Below are 16,027 nucleotides of genomic sequence, written 5' to 3'. Positions count from 1 at the left end.
AACGCGTAGGCAAGTTTGTCCCTGTGCGGCCTCCGTCCGCTGCTCCTTTCTCTTCTGTCTTGGTGATGTCACCCAGACCACGCTCCCTCTCTCTCACCGCTCTGTACAGCGGCTTTCCTCTGGCCCACGTGTGCCGCCTAGCAGCGTTCCAGACGCACGGAGGCTGTGCACTCACCGGGGAGGACGCTCCCCATATCTACAGGTGTTGTGCCACCTCTTGTCGTGATCTTGGATCCTGCAGCTTCAGCTACCCGGACCGCTGGAGATCCCGTCTCATTACCTCCTGGGACAGCGCCCATTTTTGTTAGGACAGCGCTATCAGCCTCTCAGCAGTTATCTTCCATTTAGACAGCGCCAGCAGCCTCTCAGCAGTCACCTTCCACTAAGTAAGTGTGCGGTCTTTTTATTGATCTATTATACATTTTTTGCAACATGCTTTATTATTATTATTGATTACTCTGCTGGTTTTGTGAGCATTTGCTCTTTTTTACTGCCTTATATAGATATTATTGCCCATTATTGACTACTGGGATAATATCCCCATTTTATGCAGTACTGTTTCCTGCTGATGGTATAGCCTTATTATTTATGTATTGATCCTCCTTTTCTAGTTAGCGTGGTGTTTTTATTTATCTATATCTTTTTACTGCGGTTCTTGACAGATTTAGCACAGTAACTGTCTAAAACACCTGCAGCTTTCTAGTAGATATCCCCTCTGGGAGCGCCGGTGTGTTTTTTTCTTTTTTATATATCAATGATCTTTACTTGTTGAACTGGGTCACCAGAGGAGCGGGGTTTCAAAGCCAGAAATAGTTTACAATTATTTTTTAAATTCAGAAACTTAGCTCTATCTCCAGAAAATAACTCAGGAATAGGAATTTTAGGTTCTAACATAGGATTCTGAACCACTAAATCTTGAATGTTCTGTACACTTATAGCGAGATTATCCATCAAAGAGGACAGACCTTGAATGTCCATGTCTACACCTGTGTTCTGAACCACCCTGATGTAAAGGGGAAAAGAAAGACAAAACACAGTGCAAAGAAAAAAAAATGGTCTCAGAACTTCTCTTTTCCCTCTATTGAGAAGCATTAGTACTTTGGGCCCCCAGTACTGTTATGAACAGGTGATTCAGAACCACAATGGACCTGGTGGTTACGAGCACAGAAAATGACCTGATAGTTGCTAATCACATAGGACGAGCTCTGAGACGTGGGAACTCTGCTGACCGCAATCCCTAATCCTATCACACCACACTAGAGGTAGCCGTTGAGCGCTCCTGACCAGACCTAGGCGCCTCGGGCACAGCCTGAGAAACTAGCTAGCCCTGAAGATAGAAAAATAAGCCTACCTTGCCTCAGAGAAATTCCCCAAAGGAAAAGGCAGCCCCCCACATATAATGACTGTGAGCAAAGATGAAAACACAAACACAGAGATGAAATAGATTTTAGCAAAGTGAGGCCCGACTTACTAAATAGACCGAGGACAGGAAAGATAGCTTTGCGGTCAGCACAAAAACCTACAAACAACCACGCAGAGGGCGCAAAAAGACCCTCCGCACCAACTAACGGTACGGAGGTGCTTCCTCTGCGTCTCAGAGCTTCCAACAAGCAAGACAAACCAATATAGCAAGCTGGACAGAAAAAATAGCAAACAAAAATAACACAAGCAGAACTTAGCTTATGCAGGGCAGACAGGCCACAAGAACGATCCAGGAGAAAGCAAGACCAATACTGGAACATTGACTGGAGGCCAGGAACAAAGAACTAGGTGGAGTTAAATAGAGCAGCACCTAACGACTTAACCTCGTCACCTGAGGAAGGAAACTCAGAAGCCGCAGCCCCACTCACATCCACCAGAGGAAGCTCATAGACAGAACCAGCCGAAGTACCACTCATGACCACAGGAGGGAGCTTGACCACAGAATTCACAACAGGCGGCGACAATCGCCCCAGAAGAGATGACTGACGGCAGTTGGGCGCTTCAAAGAGGAGGCTTCAGACCCGCCTCCAGGTACAAAGACAGGTATTTGAGCAAAATTATAAATACCTTTATTGTGGGAATATCAGCAACAAAAACTAAAAGAGTCACCTTGTTAGACTGCAGCATTACTGCTGCACAAGGTGGCTCTTTTAGTTTATAACGGCTGGAGGGGGTGACAGTGGCCCTTTAATACTTTGCTGCGCCTTTTGCTGCGATTACAGCTGCAAGTCGCTTGGGGTATGTCTCTATCAGTTTTGTACATCGAGAGACTGAAATTCTTGCCCATTCTTCCTTGGCAAACAGCTCGAGCTCAGTGAGGTTTGATGGAGATCGCTTGTGAACAGTAGTTTTCAGCTCTTTCCACAGATCCTCGATTGGGTTGAGGTCTGGACTCTGACTTGGCCATTCAAACACCTGGATACGTTTATTTGTGAACCATTCCATTGTAGATTTTGCTTTATGTTTGGGATCATTGTCGTGTTGGAAGACAAATCTCCGTCCCAGTCTCAGGTCTTTTGCAGACTCCAACAGGTTTTCTTCAAGAACGGTCCTGTATTTGGCTCCATTCATCTCTCCATCAATTTTAACCATCTTCCCTGTCCCTGCTGAAGAAAAGCAGGCCCAAACCATGATGCTGCCACCACCATGTTTGACAGGGGGGATGGTGTTTTCAGGGTGATGAGCTGTGTTGCCTTTACACCAAACATATCATTCGGCATTGTTGCCAAAAAGTTCGATTTTGGTTTCATCTGACCAGAGCACCTTCTTCCACATGTTTGGTGTGTCTCCCAGGTGGCTTGTTGCAAACTTTAACCAACACTTTTTATGGATATCTTTGAGAAATGGCTTTCTTCTTGTCACTCTTCCATAAAGGCCAGATTTGTGCAGTGGACGACTGATTGTTGTCCTATGGACAGACTGTCCCACCTCAGTTGTAGATCTCTGCATTTCATCCAGAGTGATCATGGGCCTCTTGGCTGCATCTCTGATCAGTCTTCTCCTTGTTTGAGATGAAAGTTTAGAGGGACGGCAGGGTCTTGGTAGATTTGCAGTGGCATTATACTCCTTCCATTTCAATATGATCGCTTGCACATTGTTCCTTGGGATGTTTAAAGTTTTGGAAATCATTTTGTATCCAAATCTGGCTTTAAACTTCTCCACAACAGTATCACGGACCTGCCTGTTCCTTGGTCTTCATGATGCTCTCTGTGCTTCAAACAGAACCTGTTGTGAATTCAGTGGCAGAGCTCCCTCCTGTGGTCACAAGTGGTACTTCGGCTGATTCTCTCTGGGAGCTTCCGTTTGTGGAGGAAAGTGGTACTGCGGCTTCTGAGTTTCCTCCCTCAGGTGATCTGGTGAGGTCGTTAGGTGCTTCTCTACTTAACTCCACCTAGTGCTTTGTTCCATGCTTCCTGTCAATGTTTCAGTGTTGGACTTGTTTTTCCCTGGATCATTCCTGTGGCCTGCTGCTCTGCATAGCTAAGTTCTTCTTTGCTATTTGTTTGCTATTTTTTCTGTCCAGCTTGTCTAATTGTTTTGCTGGAAGCTCTGTGACGCAAAGGGTGTACCTCCGTGCCGTTAGTTCGGTATGGAGGGTCTTTTTGCCCCCTTTGCGTGGTTTTCTTTAGGGTTTTGTGTAGACCGCAAAGTTATCTTTCCTATCCTTGCTCTGTTAAGAAAGTCGGGCCTCACTTTGCTGTATCTATTTCATCCCTACGTTTGTCTTTTCATCTTAACTCACAGTCATTATATGTGGGGGGCTGCCTTTTCCTTTGGGGTATTTCTCTGAGGCAAGGTAGGCTTATTTTCTATCTTCAGGCTAGTTAGTTTCTCAGGCTGTGCCGAGTTGCATAGGCAGAGTTAGGCGCAATCCACGGCTGCCTCTAGTGTTGTTTGGAGAGGATTAGGGATTGCGGTCTGCAGAGTTTCCATGTCTCAGAGCTCGTTCTATGATTTTGGGTTATTGTCAGATCACTGTATGTGCTCTGACCGCTATGTCCATTGTGATACTGAATTGCCTATCACAACAGTACAGGAAGCCAAAAGTGCTGATGATTCTCAATACAGGGAAAAAAGAAGTTCTGAGACCATTTTTTTTTTCTTTGCACTGTGTTTTGCCTTTTTTTTCCCCTAGACATTTGGGTGGTTCAGGACACAGGTGTAGCAATGGACATTAAAGGTCTGTCTTCATGTGTGGATCAGCTCACGGCAAGAGTTCAAAACATTCAAGATTTTGTGGTTCAGAATTCTTTGTTAGAACCGAGAATTCCTATTCCAGATTTGTTTTTTGGAGATAGAACTAAATTTCTGAGTTTCAAAAATAATTGTAAACTATTTCTGGCTTTGAAACCTCGCTCCTCTGGTGACCCAGTTCAACAGGTTAGGATCGTCATTTCTTTTTTGCGTGGCGACCCTCAGGACTGGGCATTTTCTCTTGCGTCAGGAGATCCTGCATTAAGTAATATCGATGCGTTTTTCCTGGCGCTTGGATTGCTGTACGATGAGCCTAATTCAGTGGATCAGGCAGAAAAAAATTTGCTGGCTCTTTGTCAGGCTCAGGATGAGATAGAAGTATATTGCCAGAAATTTAGAAAATGGTCCGTGCTCACTCAATGGAATGAATCTGCGCTGGCAGCTATATTCAGAAAGGGTCTCTCTGAAGCCCTTAAGGATGTCATGGTGGGATTTCCTATGCCTGCTGGTTTGAATGAGTCTATGTCTTTGGCCATTCAGATCGGTCGACGCTTGCGTGAGCGTAAATCTGTGCACCATTTGGCGGTATTACCTGAGATTAAACCTGAGCCTATGCAGTGCGATAGGACTATGACCAGAGTTGAACGGCAAGAACACAGACGTCTGAAATGGGCTGTGTTTCTACTGTGGTGATTCCACTCATGCTATCTCTGATTGTCCTAAGCGCACTAAGCGGTTCGCTAGGTCTGCCACCATTGGTACTGTACAGTCAAAATTTCTTCTGTCCGTTACCTTGATCTGCTCTTTGTCATCGTATTCTGTCATGGCGTTTGTGGATTCAGGCGCTGCCCTGAATTTGATGGACTTGGAATATGCTAAGCGTTGTGGGTTTTTCTTGGAGCCCTTGCAGTGTCCTATTCTATTGAGAGGAATTGATGCTACGCCTTTGGCCAAGAATAAGCCTCAATACTGGACCCAGCTGACCATGTACATGGCTCCGGCACATCAGGAGGTTATTCGCTTTCTGGTGTTGCATAATCTGCATGATGTGGTCGTGTTGGGGTTGCCATGGCTACAAGCCCATAATCCAGTATTGGATTGGAAATCCATGTCGGTGTCCAGCTGGGGTTGTCAGGGGGTACATGGTGATGTTCCATTTCTGTCAATTTCATCATCTACCCCTTCTGAGGTTCCAGAGTTCTTGTCTGATTACCGGGATGTATTTGATGAGCCCAAGTCCGATGCCCTACCTCCGCATAGGGATTGTGATTGTGCTATCAATTTGATTCCTGGTAGTAAATTCCCAAAAGGTCGACTGTTTAATTTATCCGTGCCGGAGCACACCGCTATGCGCAGTTATGTGAAGGAATCCCTGGAGAAGGGGCATATTCGCCCGTCATCGTCGCCATTAGGAGCAGGGTTCTTTTTTGTAGCCAAGAAGGATGGTTCGCTGAGACCTTGTATAGATTACCGCCTTCTTAATAAGATCACTGTTAAATTTCAGTACCCCTTGCCATTGTTATCTGATTTGTTTGCTCGGATTAAGGGGGCTAGTTGGTTCACCAAGATAGATATTCGTGGTACGTATAATCTGGTGCGAATCAGGCGAGGCGATGAATGGAAAACTGCATTTAATATGCCCGAGGGTCATTTTGAGTATCTAGTGATGCCATTCGGACTTGCCAATGCTCCATCAGTGTTTCAGTCCTTTATGCATGACATCTTCCGAGAGTACCTGGATAAATTCCTGATTGTGTACTTGGATGACATTTTGATCTTCTCGGATGATTGGGAGTCTCATGTGAAGCAGGTCAGAACGGTTTTTCAGGTCCTGCGTGCTAATTCTTTGTTTGTGAAGGGATCAAAGTGTCTCTTTGGTGTGCAGAAGGTTTCATTTTTGGGGTTCATCTTTTCCCCTTCTACTATCGAGATGGATCCTGTTAAGGTCCAAGCCATCCATGATTGGACTCAGCCGACATCTCTGAAAAGTCTGCAAAAGTTCCTGGGCTTTGCTAATTTTTATCGTCGCTTCATCTGCAATTTTTCTAGTATTGCCAAACCATTGACCGATTTGACCAAGAAGGGTGCTGATTTGGTCAATTGGTCTTCTGCTGCTGTGGAAGCTTTTCAAGAGTTGAAGCGTCGTTTTTCTTCTGCCCCTGTGTTGTGTCAACCAGATGTTTCTCTTCCGTTCCAGGTCGAGGTTGATGCTTCTGAGATTGGAGCAGGGGCTGTTTTGTCGCAGAGAGGTTCTGATTGCTCAGTGATGAAACCATGCGCTTTTTTTTCCAGGAAGTTTTCGCCTGCTGAGCGAAATTATGATGTGGGCAACCGAGAGTTGCTGGCCATGAAGTGGGCATTCGAGGAGTGGCGTCATTGGCTTGAAGGAGCTAAGCATCGCGTGGTGGTATTGACTGATCATAAGAACTTGACTTATCTCGAGTCTGCTAAGCGTTTCAATCCTAGACAGGCTCGTTGGTCGCTGTTTTTTGCCCGTTTTGACTTTGTGATTTCGTACCTTCCGGGCTCTAAAAATGTGAAGGCAGATGCTCTGTCTAGGAGTTTTGTGCCCGACTCTCCGGGTTTATCTGAGCCGGCGGGTATCCTCAAGGAAGGAGTAATTGTGTCTGCCATCTCCCCTGATTTGCGGCGGGTGCTGCAAAAGTTTCAGGCTAATAAACCTGATCGTTGTCCAGCGGAGAAACTGTTTGTCCCTGATAGGTGGACGAATAAAGTTATCTCTGATCCTATCACAGGGGAAGCCTAGTAAGCTACATGGAGATCGCTGCCGGGCAGGGTGAGGGAAGGAAGGGGGGCAGAGGGGGCTTTGTTGATTGAAGATCCCTTACCTGGAGATGAGGAACCATCAGGATCCCTTGTAGACTAGAGGGTCCTGGAAGAAGTTCTCCTTCCCGCACCACAAACTCTCCGGCGCAGAAGACGGCGTCGACCCCTAACCAGGGGGAGAGGGTCACTGGAAGTGACCGCCGTCTTCCTCTCAGCCCACTCCGAGGAGAGGGATGAGGAGGGGAAACGGGCAGGACTGGCCACCGAGGAAGGTCACCCTGAACACCCGAATGGGTGACAGGGGACAAGTCCTGCCCAGCGGGTCCAAGAGGGTGCGATGTGGGTGATACCACACTGCTCTCTCGGTCGCTCAAAGTGGGGAAAACAGGGTGAGAAAAACTGCACCCTGTTACCCTGAAGAAAAGAGTCTGAAATAGGGGAAAAGGTTAATAAACAAAACAAATCCCTGTAAAAGAAATGCGGATCTGGGGTTAGATCCAGGTCCGCCTCCTACAGACACTAAGCAGAAAACTGAGTTGCCTGGTGCCTGTCGGAGGGTGTATTCTGCCGGGGAGGAGTTACTGCTTCTTTATTTGCATAGCGTCAGCCTCCTAGTGACAACCGCATACGCCCATGGTACCTGTGTCCCCCAATGAGGCGAGAAAGAAATAGTCAATGCTACCTGCAGGTAGTGGTAAAATCGTGAAGCCGGCGAGGGAGGGTGGATGCATGGTGTAGCCCGTGGGCCACTGTTTTCTGCCCTCTGGCTTATTTTGTCCCAAGAGCCAGCTACAAGCATGTTTTTCGAAAAACATTTTTTCCAAGTATTAGGTTTAAAAAACACTGTATATCATTAGATTCCCTCACAGAACTTTTCTTTCAGTCATCGGGGTGGTGACCATCTTTTCAGTCACGGATCATTCGGTGTAGCTTTTGATATTAGCCATGCCCATAGCATTGCATTTGGCGGCAGTGAGTGGCCTGAAGTCACGACAACCACGTATCAAATCCCACGCATGCGCACTGTCCATCTGCTCCCCGGGCATGCGCACTGACTCTGGGTGTACAGCGCATGTGTCATGTCAGATGCGTCCCGAAACAGAGTGGAGGGGGACACACTGGTGAGCATAGCGTGGGCGCTCACACGTCACGTGGCCATGACACATGTGGGCATCTGACATCCGGATCACCAGGCACTAGCAAGATAGCACGCCCGGGATTGATACGTGGTTGCAGTGACTTCAGGCCAATCACCACAGAAGGTCGGGATTCACCGAAAAAGACTGCTGGGACCTATTACATTGGTTGCATAAGAGATTATCACTAGTGATGAGCGAATATACTCGTTACTCGAGATTTCTCAAGCACGCTTGGGGGTCCTCCGAGTATTTTTTAGTGCTCGGAGGTTTCGTTTTCCTCAGCTGAATTATTTACATCTCTTAGCCAGCTTGATTACATTTGGGGATTCCCTAGCAACCAGGCAACCCCCACATGCAGGGCCGGCGTCAGCACCCAGCGTACACGGGCAAGTGCCGGGACCCTGGTGAGACAGGGGGGCCCATTCAGGGCTGGCATTAGGGGCAGGCAGCTGCCAGTGCCTAGGGCCCCCGCTCCCCCAGAGGCCCTCAGCTAGCGGCACATCACGCAGCTGCTATGGGACTCCTGTGAGGCAGGGGGGCCGCCTGTCGCAGGCGCCAACTCCTCTGCCGCCGCTTTGAACTTTACCGCCGTCTGCCGGTAAAGTTCAAAGCAAATGGAGAGAGCGTCACCTGACGCTCCCTCTCCCATCATTCCCCACTCTGCCTCCGACACTGCGGGTGTGTCAGGCAGTGCAGTGTCAGTCGCCGAGACCGGAGCAGGGAGGAGCAGCGCGGCGCGGGAACGTTGAGAGGTGAGTTTTTTTTTTTCTGTAACTAACAGTGAGTACTGGACTATGGGGCCATTCTTGGGGGGAGAGGGGCTGTGCTGCATACTACATGTCTGTGCTATAAACTACATGGCTGTTCTATATACTACATGTCTGTGCTATATACTGCATGTCTGTGCTGTATATACTACATGGCTGTTCTATATACTACATGGCTGTTCTATATACTACATGTCTGTGCTATATACTACATGGCTGTTCTATATACTACATGGCTGTTCTATATACTACATGGCTGTTCTATATACTACATGTCTATGCTATATACTACATGGCTGTTCTATATACTACATGTCTGTGCTATATACTACATGGCTGTTCTATATAATACATGGCTGTTCTATATACTACATGGGCTGTGTTATATAATATGTGGCTGTGCTACAGTGGGGCAAAAAAGTATTTAGTCAGTCAGCAATAGTGCAAGTTCCACCACTTAAAAAGATGAGAGGCGTCTGTAATTTACATCATAGGTAGACCTCAACTATGGGAGACAAACTGAGAAAAAAAAATCCAGAAAATCACATTGTCTGTTTTTTTTTAACATGTTATTTGCATATTATGGTGGAAAATAAGTATTTGGTCAGAAACAAAATTTCATCTCAATACTTTGTAATATATCCTTTGTTGGCAATGACAGAGGTCAAACGTTTTCTGTAAGTCTTCACAAGGTTGCCACACACTGTTGTTGGTATGTTGGCCCATTCCTCCATGCAGATCTCCTCTAGAGCAGTGATGTTTTTGGCTTTTCGCTTGGCAACACGGACTTTCAACTCCCTCCAAAGGTTTTCTATAGGGTTGAGATCTGGAGACTGGCTAGGCCACTCCAGGACCTTGAAATGCTTCTTACGAAGCCACTCCTTCGTTGCCCTGGCGGTGTGCTTTGGATCATTGTCATGTTGAAAGACCCAGCCACGTTTCATCTTCAATGCCCTTGCTGATGGAAGGAGGTTTGCACTCAAAATCTCACAATACATGGCCCCATTCATTATTTCATGTACCCGGATCAGTCGTCCTGGCCTCTTTGCAGAGAAACAGCCCCAAAGCATGATGTTTCCACCACCATGCTTTACAGTAGGTATGGTGTTTGATGGATGCAACTCACTATTCTTTTTCCTCCAAACACGACAAGTTGTGTTTCTACCAAACAGTTCCAGTTTGGTTTCATCAGACCATAGGACATTCTCCCAAAACTCCTCTGGATCATCCAAATGCTCTCTAGCAAACTTCAGACGGGCCCGGACATGTACTGGCTTAAGCAGTGGGACACATCTGGCACTGCAGGATCTGAGTCCATGGTGGCGTAGTGTGTTACTTATGGTAGGCCTTGTTACATTGGTCCCAGCTCTCTGCAGTTCATTCACTAGGTCCCCCTGCGTGGTTCTGGGATTTTTGCTCACCGTTCTTGTGATCATTCTGACCCCACGGGGTGGGATTTTGCGTGGAGCCCCAGATCGAGGGAGATTATCAGTGGTCTTGTATGTCTTCCATTTTCTAATTATTGCTCCCACTGTTGATTTCTTCACTCCAAGCTGGTTGGCTATTGCAGATTCAGTCTTCCCAGCCTGGTGCAGGGCTACAATTTTGTTTCTGGTGTCCTTTGACAGCTCTTTGGTCTTCACCATAGTGGAGTTTGGAGTCAGACTGTTTGAGGGTGTGCACAGGTGTCTTTTTATACTGATAACAAGTTTAAACAGGTGCCATTACTACAGGTAATGAGTGGAGGAAAGAGGAGACTCTTAAAGAAGTTACGGGTCTGTGAGAGCCAGAAATCTTGATTGTTTGTTTCTGACCAAATACTTATTTTCCACCATAATATGCAAAAATTTTTTAAAAAAACAGACAATGTGATTTTCTGGATTTATTTTCTCAGTTTATCTCCCATAGTTGAGGTCTACCTATGATGTAAATTACAGACGCCTCTCATATTTTTAAGTGGTGGAACTTGCACTATTGCTGACTGACTAAATACTTTTTTGCCCCACAGTATATACTACTAGCTATTGAACCCGTTCTACGCCCGGGTGGCGAGCATTTATATTGGTATATTGTCTCCATCATGGTATGTGCTGCTCCATCCTGCGTCCCCATCCTGTCATGCGCTGCTCCATCCTGCGTCCCCATCCTGTCATGTGCTGCTCCATCCTGCGTCCCCATCCTGTCATGCGCTGCTCCATCCTGCGTTCCCATCCTGTCATGCGCTGCTCCCATCCTGCGTCCCCATCCTGTGATGCGCTGCTCCCATCCTGTGATGCGCTGCTCCCATCCTGCGTCCCCATCCTGTCATGTGCTGCTTCATCCTGTGTCCCCATCCTGTCATGCGCTGCTCCATCATGCGTCCCCATCCTGTCATGCGCTGCTGCATCCTGCGTCCCTATCCTTATGTGCTGCTGCATCCTGCGTCCCCATCCTTATGTGCTGCTCCATCCTGCGTCCCCATCCTTATGTGCTGCTGCATCCTGCGTCCCCATCCTTATGTGCTGCTCCATCCTGTGTCCCCATTTTTATGTGCTGCTCCATCCTGTGTCCCCATCCTTATGTGCTGCTGCATCCTGCGTCCCCATCCTTATGTGCTGCTCCATCCTGCGTCCCCATCCTTATGTGCTGCTGCATCCTGCGTCCCCATCCTTACGTGCTGCTCCCATCCTGCGTCCCCATCCTGTCATGCGCTGCTCCATCATGCGTCCCCATCCTGTCATGCGCTGCTGCATCCTGCGTCCCTATCCTTATGTGCTGCTGCATCCTGCGTCCCCATCCTTATGTGCTGCTCCATCCTGCGTCCCCATCCTTATGTGCTGCTCCATCCTGCGTCCCCATCCTTATGTGCTGCTGCATCCTGCGTCCCCATCCTTATGTGCTGCTCCATCCTGTGTCCCCATTTTTATGTGCTGCTCCATCCTGCGTCGCCATCCTTATGTCCTGCTCCATCCTGCGTCCCCATACTGTTATGTGCTGCTCCATCCTGCGTCCCCATCCTTATGTGCTGCTGCATCCTGCGTCCCCATCCTTATGTGCTGCTCCATCCTGCGTCCCCATCCTTATGTGCTGCTGCATCCTGCGTCCCCATCCTTATGTGCTGCTCCATCCTGCGTCCCCATTTTTATGTGCTGCTCCATCCTGCGTCCCCATCCTTATGTGCTGCTCCATCCTGCGTCCCCATCCTTATGTGCTGCTCCATCCTGCGTCCCCATCCTTATGTGCTGCTCCATCCTGCGTCCCCATCCTTATGTGCTGCTCCATCCTGCGTCCCATACTGCCTCTGACCCGCTCGGCGCCGAGTGCTGGGGGGCCTGAGCAGGCGGGGACACCGGCGCGCTGTGGGGGTCAGGTGCCGGTATCGCCGCCAGCTCAGGCCCCCCCAGCACTTACTATACTCACCTGTCCGGCGTTCCAGCGCTGGGCGCCGCCATCTTCCCGGTCTCCTGGCTGTGAGTGTTCAGTCAGAGGGCGGCGCCGGCGCGCATTAAGCGCGTCATCGCGCCCTCTGAACTGAAGGCCACAGACCGAAGACCGGGAAGATGGCGCCGCTCAGCGATGGAACGGGGACAGGTGAATATAGGTGATACTCACCCTCCTGGCGGTCCCTGCTTCTGCGGTGGAGATCGCGGTGTGTGTTCAGTGTGAACGCACACCGCGATCTCCCGGGAGCGTCGCTCTGTGAGGCCCAGACTGCGCCGGCGCTTGCGCAGTCTATAGAGGCTTCGGACAGAGTGACGCTCCCAGCGTTATAGTATAGATATGGGCTGTTTTATGCTACGTGGGCTGTGCTATATACTACATGGCTGTTCTATATACTACGTGGGCCATGTTATATACTACGTGGGCTGTTATATGCTACGTGGGCTGTGCTATATACTACATGGCTGTTCTATATACTACGTGGGCTGTGTTATATAATATGTGGCTGTGCTATTATGTATATGGGCAGTTATATGCTACATGGGCTGTGCTATATCCTACATGGCTGTTCTATATACTACGTGGGCCGTGTTATATACTATGTGGCTGTGCTATATACTATATGGGCTGTTAGGCCGGCAGAAACTACGTCCGTAAAACTCGCAAAACATACGGCACAATTATTCTCTATGCCCCTGCTCCTATCTGCCGTATTTTACTGATCAGTATTATACGGCTTTCTACGGCCGTAGAAAATCGCAGCATGCTGTGTTTGTCACCGTATTGCGCAAATAAAACGTCAATGAAAGTCTATGGAAGCCCCAAAAATACGGATCACACACGGACCAGCAGTGTGACTTGCGAGAAATACGCAGCGGTGTTAGCGAGAAAAGCCGGGAATTCAGTGCGGTGTACAGTAAAATCACACTGACAGCTTACAGTAGAATAGGTAGAATGTGTACACATAGAATAGGTATATCTATATATATATATGTCAGTGAGACACATATATGTATATATATATTAATATTTCTTCCAGCGCTAGATAGCTTTAAAGCCGGTAATTCAATTACCGGCTTTTGCTTTCTCCTTCCTAAAACCCGACATGATATGAGACATGATTACATACAGTAAACCATCTCATATCACCATTTTTTTTGCATATTCCACACTACTGTCAGTAGTGTGTATGTGCAAAATTTGGCCGTTCTAGCTAGTAAATTAAGGGGTTAAATGGCGGAAAAAATTGGCGTGGGCTCCCGCGCAATTTTCTCCGCCAGAGTGGTAAAGCCAGTGACTGAGGGCAGATATTAATAGCCTGGAGAGGGTCCACGGTTATTGCCCCCCCCCCGGCTAAAAAAAAACCTGCCCCCAGCCACCCCAGAAAAGGCACATCTGGAAGATGCAGCCCCACGTAACTGACATCATCCTGTTCCCTGTGCGGACCCCATCACATGCAGCCCCACGTAACTGACATCATCCTGTTCCCTGTGCGGACCCCATCACATGCAGCCCCACGTAACTGACATCATCCTGTTCCCTGTGCGGACCCCATCACATGCAGCCCCACGTAACTGACATCATCCTGTTCCCTGTGCGGACCCTCACATATGCAGCCTCACGTAACTGACATTTTATTATTATTATTATACATTTTTATAGCGCCATTTATTCCATGGCGCTTTACATGTGAATACGGGGCAAATATAGACAAATACATTAAACATGAGCAGATAACAGGCACACGGGTACAAAAGGAGGGAGGACCCTGCCCGCGAGGGCTCACAGTCTGCAGGGGATGGGTGATGAAACACTAGGAGAGGGTAGGGCAGGTTGTGTAGCGGTTCAGTAGGTTGAGGATCACTGCAGGCTGTAGGCTTGTCGGAAGAGGTGGGTCTTCAGGTTCTTTTTGAAGGTTTCTATGGTAGGCGAGAGCCTGATGTGTTGTGGTAGAGGGTTCCAGAGTATGGGAGAAGCACGGGAGAAGTCTTGGATGCGGTTATGGGAAGAAGAGATGAGAGGGGAGTAGAGAAGGAGATCTTGGGAGGATCGGAGGTTGCGTGTAGGTAGGTACCGGGAGACCATGTCACAGATGTATGGAGGAGACAGGTTGTGGATTGCTTTGTATGTCAGTGTGAGGGTTTTGAACTGGAGTTTCTGGGCAATGGGGAGCCAGTGAAGGGCTTGACACAGGGGAGAGGCTGGGGAATAGCGGGGAGACAGGTATATTAGTCGGGCAGCAGAGTGTAGGATGGATTGGAGTGGTGCCAGAGAGTAGGAGGTTGCAGTAGTCGAGGTGGGAGATGATAAGGGCATGCAGTAGCGTTTTTGCGGTCAAGGAAAGCACGGATCCGGGAAATATTTTTGAGTTTGAGACGGCAGGAGGAGGCAAGGGCTTGGATATGTGGCTTGAAAGAGAGGGCAGAGTCGAGGATCACCCCGAGGCACCGGGCATGTGGGACTGGGGATAGTGAGCAGCCATTGACATTGATGGATAGATGTGGTGGAGGGGTAGAGTGAGATGGGGGAAAGATGATAAATTCTGTTTTGTCCATGTTCAGTTGTAGAAAGCGAGCAGAAAAGAAGGCCGAGATAGCAGACAGACAGTGTGGGATTTTGGTAAGTAAGGAGGAGAGGTCAGGTCCGGATAGGTAGATCTGCGTGTCATCGGCGTAGAGATGATACTGTATACCGTGGGATTCTAGGAGCTGTCCCAGGCCAAAGGTGTAGATGGAGAAGAGTAGGGGTCCTAGAACAGAGCCTTGAGGAACACCGACAAACAAGGGGTGGAGTGAGGAGGTGGTGTGGGGGAGGGAGACACTGAATGTTCGGTCTGTCAGATAAGAAGAGATCCAGGATAGGGCCAAGTCTGTGATGCCAAGAGATGAGATGATCTGTAGCAGAAGGGAGTGGTCCACAGTGTCAAAGGCAGAAGACAAGTCCAGGGGAAGGAGGACAGAGTAGTGTCGCTTGCTCCTGGCAGTTAGTAGGTCACTGGTGACTTTAGTTAGGGCAGTTTCAGTTGAGTGATGTGGTCGGAAGCCAGATTGTAACCGATCAAAGAGGGAGCAGGAGGAGAAGTGGGAGGACAGTTCAAGATGGACGTGTTGCTCCAGCAATTTGGAGGCATAAGGGAGAAGAGATATCGGGCGATAGCTAGACACAGAGGATGGGTCGAGGGAGGGCTTTTTGAGGATGGGTGTGATCTTGGCATGCTTGAAGGATGAGGGGAAGACACCTGTTGTGAGTGAGAGGTTGAAGAGGTGCGTAAGGGTTGGGATGAAGACCATGGCAAGGTTAGGGATGAGGTGGGATGGGAGCGGATCGAGCGTGCAGGTGGTGAGATGTGATCTTGACAGGAGGGTGGAGAGCTGATCTTCTGTCATGGTGGAGAAGCTGGTTTTTGAGGAGCTAAGAGGGGCATTGGGGGCTGTGGGCCAAAGCTTTCTCTGATCGTATCAATCTTCTGTTCCCTCTGCGCAGACCCTCTCACATGCAGCCCCACGTAACTGACATCATCCTGTTCCCACTGTGCAGACCCCCCTCATGTGCAGCCCCACGTAACTGACATTATCCTGTTCCCTCTGTGCAGACCCTCTCACGTGCAGCCCCACGTAACTGACATCATGTTCCCTCTGTGCAGACCCTCTCACGTGCAGCCCCAAGTGCCATCACCCACTTGCCTGTGTGCAGCAAGCCCCACGTAAGTAACATCACCACCTTCACAGCCCACACATG

The sequence above is a fragment of the Ranitomeya imitator genome, chromosome 3 (assembly GCF_032444005.1).
Source record: "Ranitomeya imitator isolate aRanImi1 chromosome 3, aRanImi1.pri, whole genome shotgun sequence".
Taxonomy (NCBI): Eukaryota; Metazoa; Chordata; class Amphibia; order Anura; family Dendrobatidae; genus Ranitomeya; species Ranitomeya imitator.
The sequence above is the reverse complement of the archived record's forward strand: the minus strand, read 5'-3'. Positions refer to the sequence as shown.